Genomic DNA, 19583 nt, shown 5'->3' with positions numbered 1-19583 from the left:
GGAGCGGGCAGGGCGATGTCAGCTCATCAGGGCAAGGCTCTTGTTGTGAGCTACGTGACAGAGAGCCAGGTTTCAGTGTAATAAATATGCCTCAGAGTCATGTAAATAGGTCTGAATTTAGAGGCAAACTCATTTAAAGCCCAGCAGAACCATAACAACACCAGGACCACAGCAGATGAGATGACTGGCATTTGCCATTTGCAGCCATGAATTCGAGACCAGATCAGGCCAGCCATTGCCAGCACTGACTTCCTTGCGGGACTTGGTATCTCAGTACCCTGACCTGCCGTTTGCGCGTGCCGCCGTCAGATTCCCGCCACAGGTCAGCGGGTCAGGACCTATGCACAGCAGTACCCATGCCTTGCCATGGGGAATGCATTTAGTGCTGAGTCGCCAGGAATGGGCATTCCACAAGAGCACTCAGTCGCAGCAGAAGGAATGTGCTGCTGGCGTAGGAGGCCGAGGCTGCGGCCTGCCGTGAGCATCGCAGGGCATCTACGTATGCATCTCATCACCAAGATGGAAGCAACTAACCTCGAGCCATCACCATCCAGAGTCACCAGTGTAAGGCATGTTTACCTTGCGTAAGAAACAATGCGATTTGCATTTCGTTCAGCAGCCTATTGGCCCATCACCATCACCCTACCGGGTGCTGCTGTGCTCAACATATCAAAGAGGTTCAACTACAATGTGCAGTTTTATGTATTGGCTTAACGACGAAGAAAATGCATACAGTTCAACATCGAAAACGATATTCATCAGCCTATGTCCTATAGGGAGTGTTGCTACTGCGGATTTTAGACGAATAAATCCACAGCTGATTTATGTTCATTCATGTTATATTCAACCACGATTCCTCCCTGAAACGCCACATAATCTCAGCACCCGAAATATCAACGAATGTCTCACAAGAAGAAATGGTGAGAATACCCTGCCACAAACTGGAGCCGGCCGGAATGGCCGAGCGGTTCTAGGAGCTACAGTCTGGAACCGCTACGGTCGCAGGTTCGAATCCTGTCTCGGGCATGGATGTGTGTGATGTTCTTAGGTTAGTTAGGTTTAAGTAGTTCTAAGTTCTAGGGGACTGATGACCTCAGCTGTTAAGTCCCATAGTGCTCAGAGCCATTTGAACCATTTTCAACCACAAACTGGAGCAACATCCGGAAAAAACTGTACCAGCCATCTATTAGGGATAAAATGATATCAAAAGGATATGATGTTCCATCCTATTGTGTATTGTCCGCCAGCACCCGAAGTATTTACAAATACCTCACAAGAAGGAACGGTCAGAATCCCGCCACAAATGGGAACGATATTTGAATAAATTGCACCAACCGTGCATTACGTCATATCTTGACTAGAAGAAGGCTAGTTGAGCGCCTGCAAGCAACTTTTCTGCGTGCTAGACACACTGTTATAGTCTGGGGTGCGATTATATATAACAGCAGGAACATACTCGTCGTTATCGCACGCACCCTGACTACAACTTTGTACGTCAGTCTGGTGACTTGTTAGACCTGTTGTGCTGCCATTCATAATCAGTATTCTAGGGTGTGTTTTCCAACAAGATAACACTTGCCCACATCTCGCAGTTGTAGCCCAACATGCTCTACAGAGTATCGACATGTTGCCTAGAGCTGTTCCATCACCAGATCTGTTTCCAGTCAGGCACATGAAACACCATTGGACGACAAGTCCAGCGTCATCCAAAAACAGTTTTAACCCTCCTTGTGTTGACCAACGAAGTGCAACAGGCATGAAATTTCATCCCACAAACTGACATCCTGAACCTGTTCAACACAATGCATGCACGTTTGCGTGCTAGCGCTCACCATTATGGCGGAAAACCGGTTATAATGTGCCAACGTTTCACATTTGCAATTGCTTATCTCGTGCTCACCTTAACCTGTAATTTTGCAATCACTTAAATATGCTACCTAGATAAATGTATTCCAGAAATTTCCTTACCCTACATTAATTATTGTTTGGTGATACGATTTTTTCTGTCAATGTACGAATGTGTAAGAAGGAGCATTCTGCTAAGCAGTGTGTGCACGAAGTGTTATTGTTGACGACCCTACTATCGTAGCCGGATTCGACGTCACATAGTTTGGTGCAAACTCCAGTTATTTCAGACATTAACATCACCATAGCTCCGAGAAGGCTACCTGAAACCCGTCGCCTTCACAGGCAGGAACCACAATACAAACAGTACACTCAATCTACGTTCCGAATTGTCAAAATACTGTGGGGCAGCGGGTAAATTAATCTCTTCGCCGTTTGCAAGAGCCTGAAAACTATTTTTGCAGTCAGCCAGAAAGCGATGGAGAACATACTGTTCATGATTTGCAGTCTGAAAATCCACATTACTCTTTGTACTTACTAGAAGAAAAAGTTCCTATTTGCTGTTTACTCAGCGGGATCAGGAACTATGGCATAAATAGAAGTTAATTGATTAATATTCCTGACAATAATGATAATGTTCCTGTCGGAAACAGCACTATTAGTAGTTCAGAGGCGACCTCTATGGTATGTTCTAAGTAAAATATACTATTACCCTGACTTTTAATCATCAAAGTTAATTGCTCGCCTTAAAAGGGGAAGATAGTCTCGCACTTCCCATGTGGTTTTGTCAACATTACAGGTGGAACACAAACAGTTACTTACCGAAAACATGTGATTGGTAGGAGCCTAGCTCTGAAGTCATCTGAGGCACAGCGTATACCGACGTTATACTGAAGCGCTCAGATTGATAACTCTGTCTCTTCTCAGTGCCACTCTAGCCGTATTTATATCTGCTCTCCACCGCTCTAGGCACAGGTAGCAGCAACTAAATGGGCTCTTTCTGAGACACATGTTAGAATTTTCTTAATTTTTATATGAATGGAGTTAAATTAGCTTTAGTTACCGAAAAAGTTTCAGTTCGACTGAGTTTAAATTTTTGCCGCCTAGTATATTTAGAATAGTACCAACAGTAGAACGTGACGTCTTAACTGCCTCTTTAAGATCCCTTGTAATGATTGTTATCTACATTAAAGTCTTGAAACTTGGTACAGTTGTATTATTTCATCAGTGTAATCGAGTGCTGTAATTAGAAATTTATACAACAAATCATACTTAATCTATTATGAATAGGGACGATTTTGTTCCAAATTTAGTTTTAGTAAATAACTTCAAAAGTATTAGGGGTAGCCTAATTGAGTCTCATAGTTAATGTTTTTATGTCAAACTAAGGCTAAATATGAATTTTCATCTTTCTGCGCCTAATATTTAGCGCCTTCAATTATTCGTGAAAACGCCGATTTCGACCAAAATATTGCACCGATCAAGTTGAGACTTGTAACTTTTTATTGTGACACATATTTGCACTTTCTGAAATTTTTTTTGCTTTCTAGCTTCATTATTCAGCATCACTTAATTTTTTCTTAAAATAATATATTTAGCAAAAATTATTCACCTGATAATTCTGATATTTAACTGTTTTAACAGTAATATACTGAAGCATACCCTGCCAAAGTTTGGAAAAGTTATTTTAAATTGTAATTTCAGTCACAGATTATGGCACAGTACTTTGTATGCTACGCACAGAGCTCTGTGATGGCATGGCGGTAGTAGCAGTGAATTGGAGTAAGTCCTGGCACACTCGGTCGCTTCTGTGTCTCTCATAGTGATATAGCGCTTGTTTCACCACAATACCAGTGGACACAAAATGGTTCAAATGGCTCTGAGTACTATGGGACTCAACTGCTGTGGTCATTAGTCCCCTAGAACTTAGAACTACTTAAACCTAAGTAACCTAAGGACATCACACACATCCATGCCCGAGGCAGGATTCGAACCTGCGACCGTAGCAGCCGCACAGTTCCGGACTGCGCGCCTAGAACCGCGAGACCACCGTGGACACAAAGCGTTGGCGAAGGAAAGACAGATGATCTTGTGCCGTGCGCACGCAACTAGTATCGAAGTATCTACGCTAGACATGCCTCTGACAAGTTGCTGGGAGATCAGAGGCCGCCTCGTCGCAACAGTGCTTGTTCAAACAGTGGCGGACTAGATGTAAGCCCGTGCTCGGCTAGCTATTGGTGGACTAGCTCGCAGCAGTGGAAGTTGGAGATCCGTGTTGATCGAGGACGTGCGAGCGCTCCGCGTTGACTGAACGTTGCTGGAAGGGTCCGCCTCGTCCAGGGAGTGTTATCAGAACCACCGTGCCGGGTGTATTATCGATTGGCGGAGGTTTAAACGAATGTTTCAAGGCTATCAAAACCTAAATGGGCTTCATTTTTGGAATAGGTGAAGTATGTACGTATTGAGACTGAAGATGGCGCGGGCAGTGAGGGTTATTTGCTGTGAAATGTTGGGTCGTTCAAGAAGGAAGAACTGAAGTAACGAAACGGACGATACTGTCAACGGTGCGTGGAAGACAGAGGGAATTTTTTGTATGGAGTGGTTTATCACCAGTACTTATGGGGATGGTGAATTCAGCCAGTTCAGGCTGGGAGGAGGTTTTGATTTGCACTTGTGGGAATAAATGGTGCGAAATTGGTCGCAAATGTTGGAGGCAGATGGGGTTTTAGGTTCGGGCATTGTTTGTGGAGATGGTGTTGCTTGCAGTGAGGAGAGCTGGGAGGATTCTCACAATTTATGATCAGGCGGCCGTTGTTTCGGAGATATCGCTGACATCGATATGCTTGTATATTCCTGCAAGATGCTTCCACAGGATGCTTCGTCTAAGAAATCAAGGCTCTATTTTTTATAAATTCGTCAATGGTGTCAGGTGGCTCTCTGATTATACTCCTACTACCTAGCGAAGTCCATTAACACTCTTCATGTGAGGTGCCTTGCGGACATTAGTTCCTGGTAGCAAGTTCAGTTCGCTTTCAGTTTCTTCGTCTGTGCACTCCAAGCCAGACTTTTTAATTACCGCTGTGAACAAAGGGTGTCGGCGTAGAGAATGAGGTTGTTTTCGCGTAGGGCTTTGTGAGGGTTGTTGCGTTCCGCTAAAAGGGGGGATAATCCGAAGTATGGAGGAATGGGTCGTTGGCTTTGATGATGACAGTCTCTCGTGGGGATAATGTGCTGGATTTGGAATTCTGGTAGATATCGTCAAATATGATGAGGAGTGACAGGAGTTTAAGGAATTTGGAGTTACATCTGTTGAAGAAGTAGGAAGAGAAAGGTTTTGTGGCTCTGGAATTATTTCGATTTGTATGTCGTCAGTGTCTTCTAGAGTTAACTGAGTCCTTTTGGTTTCACCCTGATGCTCACTTCTTGGTTGGGTGGTAGGTTGCTTGATTTGGGGAAGGGACCCAAACAGCGAGGTTATCGGTCCCATCGAATTAGGGAAGGATGGGGAAGGAAGTCGACCGTGCCCTTTAAAAGGAACCATCCCCGCATTTGCCTGAAGTGACTTAGGGAAATCACGGAAATCCAAAATCAGGATGGCTGGATACGGGGTTGAACCATCGTCCTTCCGAAGGCGAGTCCAGTGTGTTAACTATTGCGCCACCTCGCTCGATCTCGCTTCTTGGTCTCTGTGACAAGTTTCGGTTGGGTGTGGAAGGGAGGTTGCGGGATGACTGGGGGGTAGAGAATGCTTATCTGCAGGTATGGCTGTATGCATTGTAGCTGGTGTTATTGCTGGCAACGATGTGCCTTCTTCTGGTGATGGTGTGGCTGCTGCTGCTGTTGCTGGTGATAATGCGAGTATTGATGCTGCTGCCGGTGATGTGGCTGGTTCAAAAATGGTTCAAATGGCTCTAAGCACTATGGGACTTATCATCTGCGGCCATGAGTCCCCTAGACTTAGAACTAATTAAACCTAACTAACCTAAGGGCATCACACACATCCATGCCTGAGGCAGGATTCGAACCTGTGACCGTAGCAGCAGCGCGGTTCCGGACTGAAGCGCCTAGAACCGTTCGGCCACAGCGGCCAGCAATGCGGCTGGTGTTGCGATTGTTGGCAGTGATGGTGCTCTTTCCTCCGCGGCCTGTGGCACAGTAGGTAGCACTGGAGTGTTATGGAAAGGTCCTGCGACCGTCTGACAGATATTCGTTGCCCATGTTGTCAAGATAGCAGGCGGTGTCGCGTAGACTGCGGCTGTTATTATTCTGATGGCTTGCTCGCCGTCGTAGAGGGGTCCGGCTGTGAACGTAGCGTTAGTCGGTGGCAGGAGAAGCTGACCTCATGGCATCGATGTTGTGAAGACAAATGGGGATGAATTTAGTGGCGGCGATGATATTCCGATCCGATAAGAGAGAGTAGTAGCTTCTAGCACTTCGATGACTGTCGATGTGAACGCGTTCAAGCGCCATCACCCGATTTCCCAGGAACTTCGCTCAGGGGAAGAGCAGTCAGAATGCGCGAACACGTGTCTCGGCTTATCCGTAGATACTCGCCCGTTTCTGAGAAAACGACGGACGAAGTTTTCGAAATTATTTAGAGACACTTTATTTACCTTTCAAATCGCGATATCCTGAGACGAAATGGTGGCTCAGCGGTTAACGTCGCGTGTTTATAATTTTGTGGCCCGATTGTTCTTTTTGTTTTATTTTATTTTTTCATTTATCTATCCGTGTCTATAGAAGGTTACTACACAAATATTTCTTATCAAACTGGTACATATAAGGGCGTTATAATCTTTCTAAATTATCATATTCTGACATTAGTTCTCATGTCAGTTCTTATATTAATTAGCTTTATTCACATATTTATTCTTCAGGAAGATTTGTTGCATTCCCTTGGATGATATCGATCGCAGAAGCATTCGAAACACATATTCTGAACGCCACGAGCATCGCTTGTAGGCAGGTTTGCTACAGTGGCATTTATTCGTATGAATCTAACTCTGGATATAAATGTCGTTAACATTGGTGCCGATTTCGGCGTTAGCAATAATTTTAGGGAAACCATATATAGGGGATCACTTTTTTCGAAAACTGGCGTTTGCGATGAACTATGAATGAAGATACGCTATGGAAATTTCATCGAAAACAATTTCAAATTATTTTTCTTTCTTTGTTTTTAATTCATTCATCTAAAATACAATAATTAGATGAATACGTTATAACAGTATACACTTGAATACATTCGTGTAGTAAACTTCTACAGACATGGCTAGATAAATAAAAAACAAAAATAAAAATAGTAATTGGGTTTCGAACACGGGGCGCGAAATTAATAAGCCGCGAGACTAACCACTGAGTCACCATTCCTTCTCAGGATGTAGCCTGGTGAAAGGCACGTAAAGTTGAAACGTCCCCTTAGAACAATTTATTCACGACTGTGCTTAAGCTGACACACAATATCTTTAGCGCAACACAATCTGACTTCCAAAAATCCCTACGAAAGAATGGCCCTGACTAGCATTAACCTATACGTTTCACAAATCACTTACCTCACAAAAATCTTCGTTACACAAGCTACTGCAATACAGCGAGCGCCACTACTGCCAACTAAATAAAAGATTCTAACTATGGAAGGCACTAACTACTGATAGGTATAGTTAGAAAATGAAAGATTTTAATACAGAACAAACAATGTATTTACCTTAATAGTCATAATATATATATCAGTTCGTGACACCAATTCTTACAAATTTCAAAACTCCGCCATCTCTCTCCCCACGTCTACCACTACTGGCAGCTCACCTCCAACTGCGCAACGCTACGCGCTGTTAGCATCCAGCTGCCGCTGCCCAACACTACAATGGCAGACAACAATGCAGACAAAACACAGACTGCACACGGCACAGCCAGTGATTTTTTCATACCGAGCGCTATGTGGCGTTACCAATAAGAAAACCTAAACAGCCTACTTACAAAGTACCTGGAAAATATCTCCAAAAATTTGGCTAATGTTTTTCAGAAACTATTGAGTATCTACGGATAAGCTGAGATATAGGTTCGCTTATTTCGACTCCTCTTCCACTGAGCGAAGTTTCTGAGAAATCAGGTTATGGCACTTGCCTTATTCTCTTCGTGAGACTTACCCCTAGAACGTTAAAGGAGGGAAAATGTTAAATAGTTAGTAAACCATCGTAAATTTTACTACTCATTATTTTATTCATAATCTATGGTTTATGCAATAGCTAATTACTACTATAAGGTCTCCAGTGGTATGTCACATACAAAATACGAGTAAGTACAGAATGTTCTATTTTCCATCCACAAGATCGGTGGGACCCAGGAATTGGTACCAACAGCAGTCATAGGATTTAGAACTCTAGGATTAAGGGGTTCTAACTCTCGCTGTGTGTCGTACGACAGCGTCACGTTCACTTAATAAAGGCTGTACGCCCACATTGTCTGCTGAAACGTGGAGTTAATGGGTGCAAAATCTTCAGGCTACTATTGGTGGGCCGACGTCACTGGGCAAATGCTGAAAGCAGATACTGAAACAAAGGGGGAGTTGTTAAATTCCTCGCCGGCCGTGACTGGGCGTCTACTTCCCTGACAGAGGGGAGCCACGAACACATGAGCATGTAGCCGCGTTTTCTTTTGAAATTGTATTCATTTTTCGATATTTCGCTGGCTAGCAGCCGTGTGTTCTTAAAATACACTATATGGTCACATTCTTCTTGGTGCTCTGCTACCGCAGATTTTACGTTTTGCCTTAAACGTGTGTGGTGTTCGTGCCTGACATTGCTGCAACATTTCTGCTGCTGATGAACGGTTACCGCACGATACTCTCCTTTGTCACTCGGCTACGCCGTTTTATCTCGGCTTCCTCTAGTCAACCGGCATGATATGCTGCTACAATGCGTGTATTTCAATGTGTACCAACACCGAAGACGTGTAATTACAAACAAAAAAACTAATTACATAACATTATTTTTTGGGGGTAGTAATCGAACTAACTCTCGTAGATATTTTAAAGTTTAATTTTTTTGTTAAAGAACGATAATATACTAACAAGAGACAAGGACAAGAAGAGAATAGAAGCTTTCGAAATGTGGTGCTACAGAAGAATGCTGAAGATTAGATGGGTAGATCACATAACTAATGAGGAGGTACTGAATAGGATTGGGGAGAAGTTTGTGGCACAACTTGACTAGAAGAAGGGATCGGTTGGTAGGACATCTTCTGAGGCATCAAGGGATCACAAATTTAGTATTGGAGGGCAGCGTGGAGGGTAAAAATCGTAGAGGGAGACCAAGAGATGAATACACTAAGCAGATTCAGAAGGATGTAGATTGCAGTAGGTACTGGGAGATGAAGAAACTTGCACAGGATAGTGTAGCATGGAGAGCTGCATCAAACCAGTCTCAGGACTGAAGACCACAACAACAACAACAACAACAATGTAATAACCTCTACGGACCTGCTTTTAGTTTGTCATCTGCGACAGAGCGGTCAGGACGTGTGCTTAGCATCCCGTCGGTCTAGTGGCGTGTGCGAGTTTGTTTAGTTCCCGCGAGCGCTTGTCGCTTACCACAAGTTCACCGAAGTAACATGGCGCACTCCTACAGGAAGAACACCATCAAGATTACGTTCCAAGCTGAATACTCACGACCGCGAGCATATGAAGTAGAAAAATTCTTGCGTTACGAACTACAAATAGTTCAAATGACCCTAAACACTATGGGACCTAACACCAGAGGTCATCAGTTCTCTAGACTTAGAACTACTTAAACCTAACTAACCTAAGGACATCACACACACCCATGTCAGAGGCAGGATTCGAACTTAGCAGCAGCGCGGTTCCAAACTGAAGCCCCTAACACCGCTCGGTCACAGCGGCCGACCACGAACTGCATCTAGATCCGCAGCTCATCATTGGTATTCACCTTCCGAACACGGCCACTGTCGTCAGCGGTAAGATGATCAACGAAGGGTACCACCCGATTCCATTACCTCTGTCCTTAGCCATGTGTCTGGAAAACGCAGACTTTTACAACAGATCCCGTCTTCAGTGGAGTAAGAAGGTCAAAATCGAACTCACGAAGCATGTTTTTTCATACTAAAACATTGTTGGGCGTTGTGCAATTATCACGTACGATGGACAACCGCGCACATGCTCAGGATGTCTACTATAGACTATAGCAAGCATTTGATCGCGTCAATCATCCCCCCCCCCCCCCCCCATGAACCATGGACCTTGCCGTTGGTGGGGAGGCTTGCATGCCTCAGCGATACAGATGGCCGTACTGTAGGTGCAACCGCAATGTTGAGAGGCCAGACAAACGTGTGGTTCCTGAAGAGGGGCAGCAGCCTTTTGATTAGTTGCAGGGGCAAAAGTCTGGATAATTGTCTGGTTGATTGTCTGGTCTGGCCTTGTAACACTAACCAAAACGGCCTTACTGTGCTGGTACTGCGAACGGCTGAAAGCAGGGGGAAACTACAGCCGTAATTTTTACCGGAGGCTAGCAGCTTTACTGTCTGGTTAAATGACGATGGCGTCCTCTTGGCTAAAATATTCCGGAGGTAAAATAGTCCCCCATTTGGATCTCCGGGCGGGGACTACTCAAGAGGATGTCGTTATCAGGAGAAAGAAAACTTGTGTTCTATGGATCGGAGTGTGGAATGTCAGATCCCTTAATCGGGCAGGTAGATTAGAAAATTTTAAAAGGGAAATGGATAGGTTAAAGTCAGATATAGTGGGAATTAGTGAAGTTCGGTGGCAGGAGGAACAAGACTTTAGTTCCGGTGTATACAGGGCTATAAATACAAAATCCAATATGGGTAATGTAGGAGTAGGTTTAATAATAAATAAAAAATAGGAATGCGGGTTAGCTACTACAAAAAGCATAGTGAACGCATTGTTGTGGCCAAGATAGACATTAAGCCCACGCCTACTACAGTAGTACAAGTTTACATGCCAACTAGCTCTGCAGATGATGAAGAAATTGATGAAATGTATTATGAGATAAAAGAAATTATTCAGGTAGTGAAGGGAGACGAAAATTTAAGTCATGGGTGACTGGAAATCGAGAGTAGGAAAAGGGAGAGAAGGAGACATAGTAGGTGAATATTGATTGGTGGTAAGAAATGAAAGAGGAAGCCGTTTGGTAGAATTTTTCACAGATCATAACTTAGTCATAGCTAACACTTGGCTCAAGAATGATAAAAGAAGGTTGTATACATGGAAGAATCCTGGAGATACTAGAAGGTATCAGATAAGACATTTCCAGGGGCAGATGTGGACTCTGGCCACAATACATTGGTTAAGAACTGTAGATTAAAACTAAAGAAACTGGAAAAAGGTGGGAATTTAAGGAGATAAGAGCTGGATAAACTGACTAAACCAGAGCTTGTACAGAGTTTCAGGGAGAGCATAAGGGAACAATTAAGAGGAATGGGGGAAAGAAATACAATAGAAGAAGAATGGGTATCTCTGAGGGACGAAGTAGTGAAGGCAGCAGAGGATCAAGTAGGTAACAACACGAGGGCTATTAGAAATTCTTGGGTAACAGAATAAATATTGAATTTAACTGATGAAAGGAGAAAACATAAAAACACAATAAATGAAGTAGGCAAAAAGGAATACAAACGTCTCAAAAATGAGATCGACAGGAAGTGCAAAATAGCTAAGAAGGGATGGCTAGAGGACAAATGTAAGGATGTAGAGGCTTATGTCACTAGTGGTAAGATAGATACTGCCTACAAGAAAATTAAAGAGACCTTTGGAGAAAAGAGAACCACTTGTATGAATATCAAGATCTCATATGGAAACCAAGTTCTAAGCAAAGAAGGGAAAGCAGAAAGGTGGAAGGATTATATAGAGGGTCTATACAAGGGCGATGTAGTTGAGGACAATATTAGGGAAATGGAAAAGGATGTAGATGAAGATGAAATGGGAGATACGATACTGCGTGAAGAGTCTGACAGAGCACTAAAAGACCTAAGTCGAAACAAGGCCCCGGGAGTAGACAACATTCTATTAGAACTACTGACAGCCATGGGAGAGCCAGTCCTGAAATGCCCGCAGATTTCATGAAGAATATAATAATTTCAATCCCAAAGAAAGCAGGTGTTAACAGATGTGAAAATTACCGAACAATCAGTTTAATAAGTCACAGCTGCAAAATACTAGCGCGAATTCTTTAGAGACGAATAGAAAAACTCGTAGAAGCCGATCTCGGAGAAGATCAGTTTGGATTCCGTAGAAATACTGGAACACGTGAGGAAAAACTGACCTTACGACTTATCTTAGAAGAAAGATTAAGGTAAGGCCAACCTACGTTTCTAGCATTTATAGACTTAGAGAAAGCTTTTGACAATGTAGGCTGGAATACTCTCTTTCAAATTTTGAAGGTGGCTGGGGTAAAATACAGGGAGCGAAAGGCTATTTACAATTTGTACAGAAACCAGAAGGCAGTTATGACAGTCGAGGGGCATGAAAGGGAATTTGTGGTTGGGAAGGGAGTGAGACAGGTTTCAGCCTCTCCCCGATGTTATTCAATCTGTATATTGAGCAAGCAGTAAAGGAAACAAAAGAAAAATTCGGAGTAGGTATTAAAATCTATGGAGAAGAAATAAAAACTTTAAAGGTTTTCCAGTGACATTGTAATTCTGTCAGAGACAGCAAAGGACTTGGAAGAGCAGTTGAACGGAATGGACAGTGTCTTGAAAGGAGGATATAAGATGAACATCGACAAAAGAAAAACGAGGATAATGGAATGTAGTCGAGTTAAGCCGGGTGATACTGAAGGAATTTGATTAGGAAATGAGACACTTAAAGTAGTAAAGGAGTTTTGCTATTTGGGGAGCAAAATAACTGATGATGGTCGAAGTAGAGAGGATATAAAATGTAGACTGGCAATGGCAATGAAAGCGTTTCTGAAGAAGAGAAATTTGTTAACATCGAGTATAGATTTAAGTGTCAGGAGGTCGTTTCTGAAAGTATTTGTATGGAACGCAGCAATGGTTTAAAGTGAAACATGGACGATAAATAGTTTGGACAAGAAGAGAATAGAAGCTTTCGAAATGTGGTGCTACAGAAGAATGCTGAAGATTAGATGGGTAGATCACACATATAATGAGGAGGTATTGAATAGAATTGGGGGGAAGAGGAGTTTGTGGAACAACATGACAAGAAGAAGGGACCGGTTGGTAGGACATGTTGCAAGGGATCACAAATTCAGTATTGGAGGGCAGCGTGGAGGGTAAAAATCATAAAGGGAGCCCAAGAGATGAATACACTAAGCAGATTCAGAAGGATGTAGGTTGCAGTAAGTACTGGGAGATGAAGAAGCTTGCACAGGATACATTAGCATGGAGAGCTGCATCAAACTAGTCTCAGGACTGAAGACCACAACAACAACAACAACAACAATGATATGTACTTAACCTATGACCTTCAGAACATGCACTACCAGGGAGTTTTCATTGAGATAGTGCCCCGTGTGTTCCAGAAGTGTTACCTTGTGCTTTTTTTAAAATTCTTATTTTAAAATCTTGGCAAAAGGGACACGTCGTCGAAAAGGCGAATTTATTTTTTGTTAATAAATAAATGAGAATTCTCCTGGGTGATTTAACCCTTCCATTTCTTCCTGTTTGGCGATGGAGTCACTGGGACAGGCCTCGTAAAATGACACCTCCCTCGGATCATTCCCCCTGTATATAGCCGCGTTGGTAACCGTACGGTCTAGGCGCCATGTCACGGTTTGTGCCGCTCGTCTCGTCGGAGGTTGGAGACCTCATTCGGGCACGGGTGTGTGTGTTGTCCTTAGTGTAACTTACTTCAAGTTAGTTTAAGTAGTGTGTACGCTTAGGGGCCGATGATCTCAGTAGTTCGGTCCCATAGGATCTTACCATAAATTTCCAAAATTTTTCTTTATGTATACATATATATCTTGTGTTTGGCATTTTACATTCTCTTCTTATGTATATAAGACGTACCAGGCAGTCGGGCTGTGACGTTTTCAGCGGTTTACATCATCCCGATAGGTGAATACCGGGCTAGCACCCAAGTCCTGCCCCAATCACACGATTTGCAAACGTTCAGAAAACTGTCGCTCACTTTGACAGAAGTAACACTGCACGCAGACATTTGGAGTGCACATATTCGGTCCCGAAGGGCTGACAGGAAGGGCATCCGGCCATCCTTAAAACTAACCTTTCCAAATTCGTTAAGGGCTGGACCAGGCTGACACTCGACTTTGGAATCGATATTCTGATTGTAGACTTTCATTGTGCCCTCTTAAGACTGTGTTATGTATTTTTTAAGTAAGAAAGTGCACCAAAAATCGAAATTAAAATATATCACAAAAATCCTACGTACTACAGTAGAAAAAACGGTGACGCAAAAAGTTACGAAAGAGTATAATGTAATTGCATTTATATTTCTTGAGTTATAGCTCCTGGCAATTTGGAAAATATTTTTTTGGTGAAATTATATCGATTAACTAGATTCGGCTATGCATTCGGAGTGTTTTTTGCACGATTAGGATTACTTTTTGAACCTTTTGTATTCGTATAAATACGTTGGTTTGTTATTTTCAAGCACTCACGTTTTACTACGAACAAAAGCAAGTGGAATGATAAGTTAAGCAGACGCGAGACAAGCACGTGCTTTCAGACTGTTTACCATAAATGAATCATGTTACAAAGACAAATGTTGTTGAGAATAGCATTTTAGTTGGTACTAATGTCCTGTGTGATACTGTCCGAAACTAGCAAGACCCCTATTCCTCTCAGTATAATTGTACTACATCGGTGTCATTCGAGTGCTCTGATGCGCCAGACTCCCACGTAGTAAATGGCAGTTGTAATATATTTTAACATTTATGGCACTCTTTATATGAATGAATCTCTAAGGAACATTTTAAGCTAGTAAAAAATATGACTAAAAAATTTCTGTCTTTGTCTACTGTTTTAATAATCATCGGCGAACCGATGCGGGGCAAAAGCACAAGAGAAGGATTCTACAGACACCTATAGACATTGATACTACTAATATAGCAATTTTCTTGGTAGATTATCTTAAAATGCACGTACAAACCAATAACATTTGCGAAAATTTTATTTTTCATTGTGTATTCATATGTAATACAAATACAATCAAAGCTCCAAACACGGATGGAAATATCAAATACAATGACATAGTCATTCCATCATGACATAACATTTATTTTTTGTGTATAATATTGTTGTAACACGCGGATCGGAAAAACTGATAGTGCCGTTATCATTTCATGTCGCACTGGGAACGAGCCTAATGCCAACCCGATGCTGATTTGCAGCCACGCACAAAACTTTGAGCCAACCGGAGACGAGAGGGGGCCCGACGTCGGCATCAGCTGATCGCACATCGCAACGTCATCGCACGCTCCGGTGACGTAACGACGCCAGTTCAACGACCAATCGCATTGATCCGACGGAGAAGATTCTGCATTGTATAGAGACGAATTTTATTCGAAACGCTTAAACTGGAACTGCGACAGCTTCAACAGAAAACTATACATAACTGATCTATACGTGAATGTTCGTGAACTTTTATCTACGTAAACACTTAACTGTAGTCAGCTTATATGCAATCCTGTTTAATATAAAACCTACCATGTGAATGCAAAATTGATTTACTTCTGTACAGAGTTATCTTAGCAAAGAAAATTGTATGAAAATCATTGTAAGTATATATGGACGATAACCCGAATGGGACAGCTGAAGAATGAATTTCCTGGGCATAGCTGAGAAAAAGTTTTTTGACATTCTCCTTCCGGTACAGTAGCGTTAGAAGTCAGACAAGTAGCATGTACCTTAAGACTATGTCAGATGTTTCACGTATTGGTTAAAGTAATTCCAAATAGTGAATACTTAAACGGAGAATTACTGAATTAAATGAACTTTGCGTGAATGTGTAATAAGAAGGAAATGAACTAAAACGCAAAGACTTTAATATCGTGTACTGGTACACATGAACTTGCTCTTACGATGTGTAAAAGTGTTTTAAAAATTGTATTATAATGAAGACGAAATACTACTCTTGTACAAAGGAAATGATATTTGATACTAAGTATCAATCAACAGAATTCCTTTGTAACAGGTAAGACTTTTCACAGTCTGATTGTTGTTTGTGGAAGCTTGAAGGCAGGGTGACTTCACACGTGCCTTCAGCCTTCCAGGTGGCTGTGTGACACCTCCAATTAGTGGTAAAAGTAATAACACTGATATACCCTTAACAAAGAATCATTGTATCAAGGACTGCATTGAAACTTGAGATTTCTCGGTGACATAAAGAGTGTATGAACTACTATACAAAGGAAAGACGCCATGTTATCTTTCGGCCGGCCGGAGTGGCCGTGCGGTTCTAGGCGCTACTGTCTGGAACCGCGGGACTGCTACGGTCGCAGGTTCGAATCCTGCCTTGGGCATGGGTGTGTGTGATGTTCTTAGGTTAGTTAGGTTTAAGTAGTTCTAAGTTCGAGGGGACTAATGACCTCAGAACTTGAGTCCCATAGTGCTCAGAGCCATTATTTTCTTATCTTTTTCTTAACGCTTGCCTTTTGATCTTGTTGCTTAGCTCTTGTGTTGCAATCGTGGTTTCGTATACAATTCAATGTATAGAGGTTTGCTGCTTATTCGTTTATGTCCAATTACCATTAAATAATAATTATTAAAGCTGAATTTTAAAAATTTGTTCTTGCTGTGAAACGGAAACCTTTTCCTCTACTTTCTATTTACGTAAACGTGCCCAACTCCTTGTACTGGTGGAAGTTCGTGTTGTATTTGAATTCCCAAGAGTAGCTTAAAATTGGTTTTCTTTCATTTCTCGCGCTTAACATTCTGAACAATCTGCATTTTCAAGTTATTTAGGAAGTCCGATTTTTAGTTAAAACAACACGATTATCTTTGATTGTTGAAAATGTATCTTTACTTAAAACCACACTAGCAGGAGCTTGCATTAACTTTGGTTTGAGCCTGACGAAGTAATATTTCAAACATAAAAGAATTTTCAACTTATTTTGAGTCAGAAAGAAAAATACTTAATATTCACGCCTGAGTTAATTTTTCGAAGGAATAAAATATAGCTGCGGTCCCGGAATAATAATTCCTAACATCGTGATATTTTCTCTTTTCGTAAAGTATATGTATATTTCAAGTGAAATTACCATTATTCAATGTAGCAAGAGAAGTTCATAACAATAGTAATAACTGTTTATTCCTGCTTTCCCCATAATTGTTTAGGAAGATATTTTCTTAATTTCCCGTAATAAAATCAAGCAGGGTCTAGTTTAGTACACACCGCAACGAAATGCAAAGCAAGGATAACTAAACGTAAGCACCATTGTATAAAGACGCCATATAGCCACAACATGTAAACACAAAAATATTAGGCAAATAAATAAAATTCTATGTATTATTCTCAGATAGCTTGACAATGGCAATTATTGCCGAACTAGGCTTATCGCACCAAAGAAATTCAACTGAAGCAGTTGACTTGAATTCGTATTTATATTTTTGTAACTTTCTCTTTTTTCACTCACTAGCTCACGATAGAAGAAAATTTCACTTCAAAGTTATGGCGCCAAGTAATCAGTGTTATTGCCTAGTGCAGGATGCGGACAACCTGCCCTCGAGCTGACAGGCCCGGCCACAGCACAAACAACGCGGCTCGGAATGGGAGCCCGCCGTATAACGAGACCGTTTCGCGTTGCATCGGCGGCGGACATATGACAGATGACAGATATTGGCGGAGCGTGACCGGCTGATCCGTCATTCCCGACACACGCACAACCCCCCCTGCCCCACCCCTCTCCAGCGCTATCGACCTCGCCTCGGCAGACGGGGTTGCACGGGCTGGTGCACCGTATCTCGGTCAGGGGAATCGATGGCGGCGTGACGTCACGGAGGCACACCTCGCGCGCCGGCCAATGGCGGCGCAGCTGGGGTTGCGGCGGCGCTCGGCTCGGCATACCGGCGCTACCGTCCGCAGCTGGTGTGCGCTCACGTGCGGGACGCGTGGGGCTGCCGGCGACGCGACATGCCCGCAGTGGCCGCCTCTACCGTAGACTGAAGGTAAGCTGACCGCCCTCGGCTCCACTCTTCTCGAGTCCCGAACTAGCGCCTTCATTTCTGAAACTTTTATATTAAATGAAAGTGGCTTACTCTTGTGGTTTTTATTTTGCTGAATTCTGATGTGATAACGAAAATATCACTCGCTATTTTTTCTGTCATCAGTTTTTGTACCTTGCGGCAGGTCTAGGCATGGTACTCGGCCATCTCTTCCGAACTCGTAGTTTCCTCTTTAATTCCGTAAAATATTTATCTATTTATTCGCTCAAACAGTCTTCTTCTTCTTATCTTTCCCTTTACTACTACTTCAATTCGTTGCTAAAGTAAGCATTGGCGTCTGAGTACGTCACCTAGTCAATTTCTCTTACTTTTTTTCTATTCTCTCCAATTCTTTGCAACACCTCCCCTGTTTTCGAAATTTCAGTGTCGGTGTTCTTCTGATTACGATGCAGACTTACTTCGGACATGCAAGCATCTCCAAAGAAAGAGGCGCTGCGGCGACCACAGGCGGTACAAAACACATCAAATGACTTCACATTTGCGAATAAGGACTACCATCAGCTGTAGAATGGAATGGCGACTATGAAAATCTGTACCAAACTGGGACTCGAATCCGATTTCCCGCTTCTCGCGAGCGGTCCCTTACCTTTTTTTTTTTTTTTTTCGTAGTATGTGCTTGGGGCGGAAGTCGGAAGACACCCGATTCAGTTCGTGTTTGATCCATTAACTCAGTTTTTTTATTACAGAGGGCAACTAACCCTCTGACCGAACACGCTAAGACACCGTGCCGGTTACCATTTGGCTATCAGTGCACGACTCACGGCCATATCCAAACCTGGGCCGTGAGTCGTGCACGGACTGGGATTGAACAAAAAAGAGACTTGGCCCCCCTCCCCCCCCCCCCCCCCCAGTCCATCCCACCACCCAGTTTGACACATAATTGTGTATGTAGCCTTGCAAATTGGACTGCTGAATTAGTAAAACTACGACATGTGTTGTGATAAACCGCAAGGAGTTTGAGAATATCCCTTTTCTTGGAGATCTTCTCGACCTTGATTTTTCACACTTTCTTATCTCTTATCTATTACCAAAAATGAGACTTTTTATTTTCGATTCACGCATTTGGGCCATCTGAGGCACAAGCGAACATATCTATAGTATAAAGACCGAGTCCTTCAGAGTCTACTACATGATCCATTCTCATTAATGTGACCACTGCCTGGGCCCGCATCTCGTGGTCTTGCGGTAGCGTTCTCGCTTCCCACGCCCGGGTTCCCGGGTGTTGTGTGTTGTCCTTAGGTTAGTTAGGTTTAAGTAGTTCTACGTTCTAGGGGACTAATGACCAAAGATGTTAAGTCCCATAGTGCTCAGAGCCATTTGAACCATTTGAACCCGAGTTCCCGGGTTCGATTCCCGGCGGGGTCAGGGATTTTCTCTGCCTCGTGATGGCTGTGTGTTGTGTGCTGTCCATAGATTAGTTAGGTTTAAGTAGTTATAAGTTCTAGGGGACTGATGACCATAGCTGTTAAAAAATTGTTAAGGCTTTCGTGGCCACTTGTTGACAAACTGCCTATTGGCTTCTGTCTCGGGTTCTTCAGCCGACGTTCATCTAATGATTTTTCTGA

The 19583-nt window shown here is 42.7% G+C and overlaps 1 protein-coding gene across 1 annotated transcript in view; it reads left to right on the top strand.

The window, feature by feature from the left end:
- Positions 1-17874: 17874 nt before the first annotated feature.
- Positions 17875-19583, top strand: part of LOC126336758 (long-chain-fatty-acid--CoA ligase 1) — a 603077-nt gene continuing 601368 nt past the window's right edge. The window contains exon 1 of the mRNA XM_050000762.1: positions 17875-17961. The gene's annotated coding sequence lies outside the window, so the exon portion shown is untranslated. The remainder of the gene's footprint in view (positions 17962-19583) is intronic.

Source organism: Schistocerca gregaria, chromosome 2, assembly GCF_023897955.1.
Source record: "Schistocerca gregaria isolate iqSchGreg1 chromosome 2, iqSchGreg1.2, whole genome shotgun sequence".
Classification (NCBI taxonomy): domain Eukaryota; kingdom Metazoa; phylum Arthropoda; class Insecta; order Orthoptera; family Acrididae; genus Schistocerca; species Schistocerca gregaria.
This window is presented reverse-complemented; position numbering and strand designations above follow the sequence as displayed.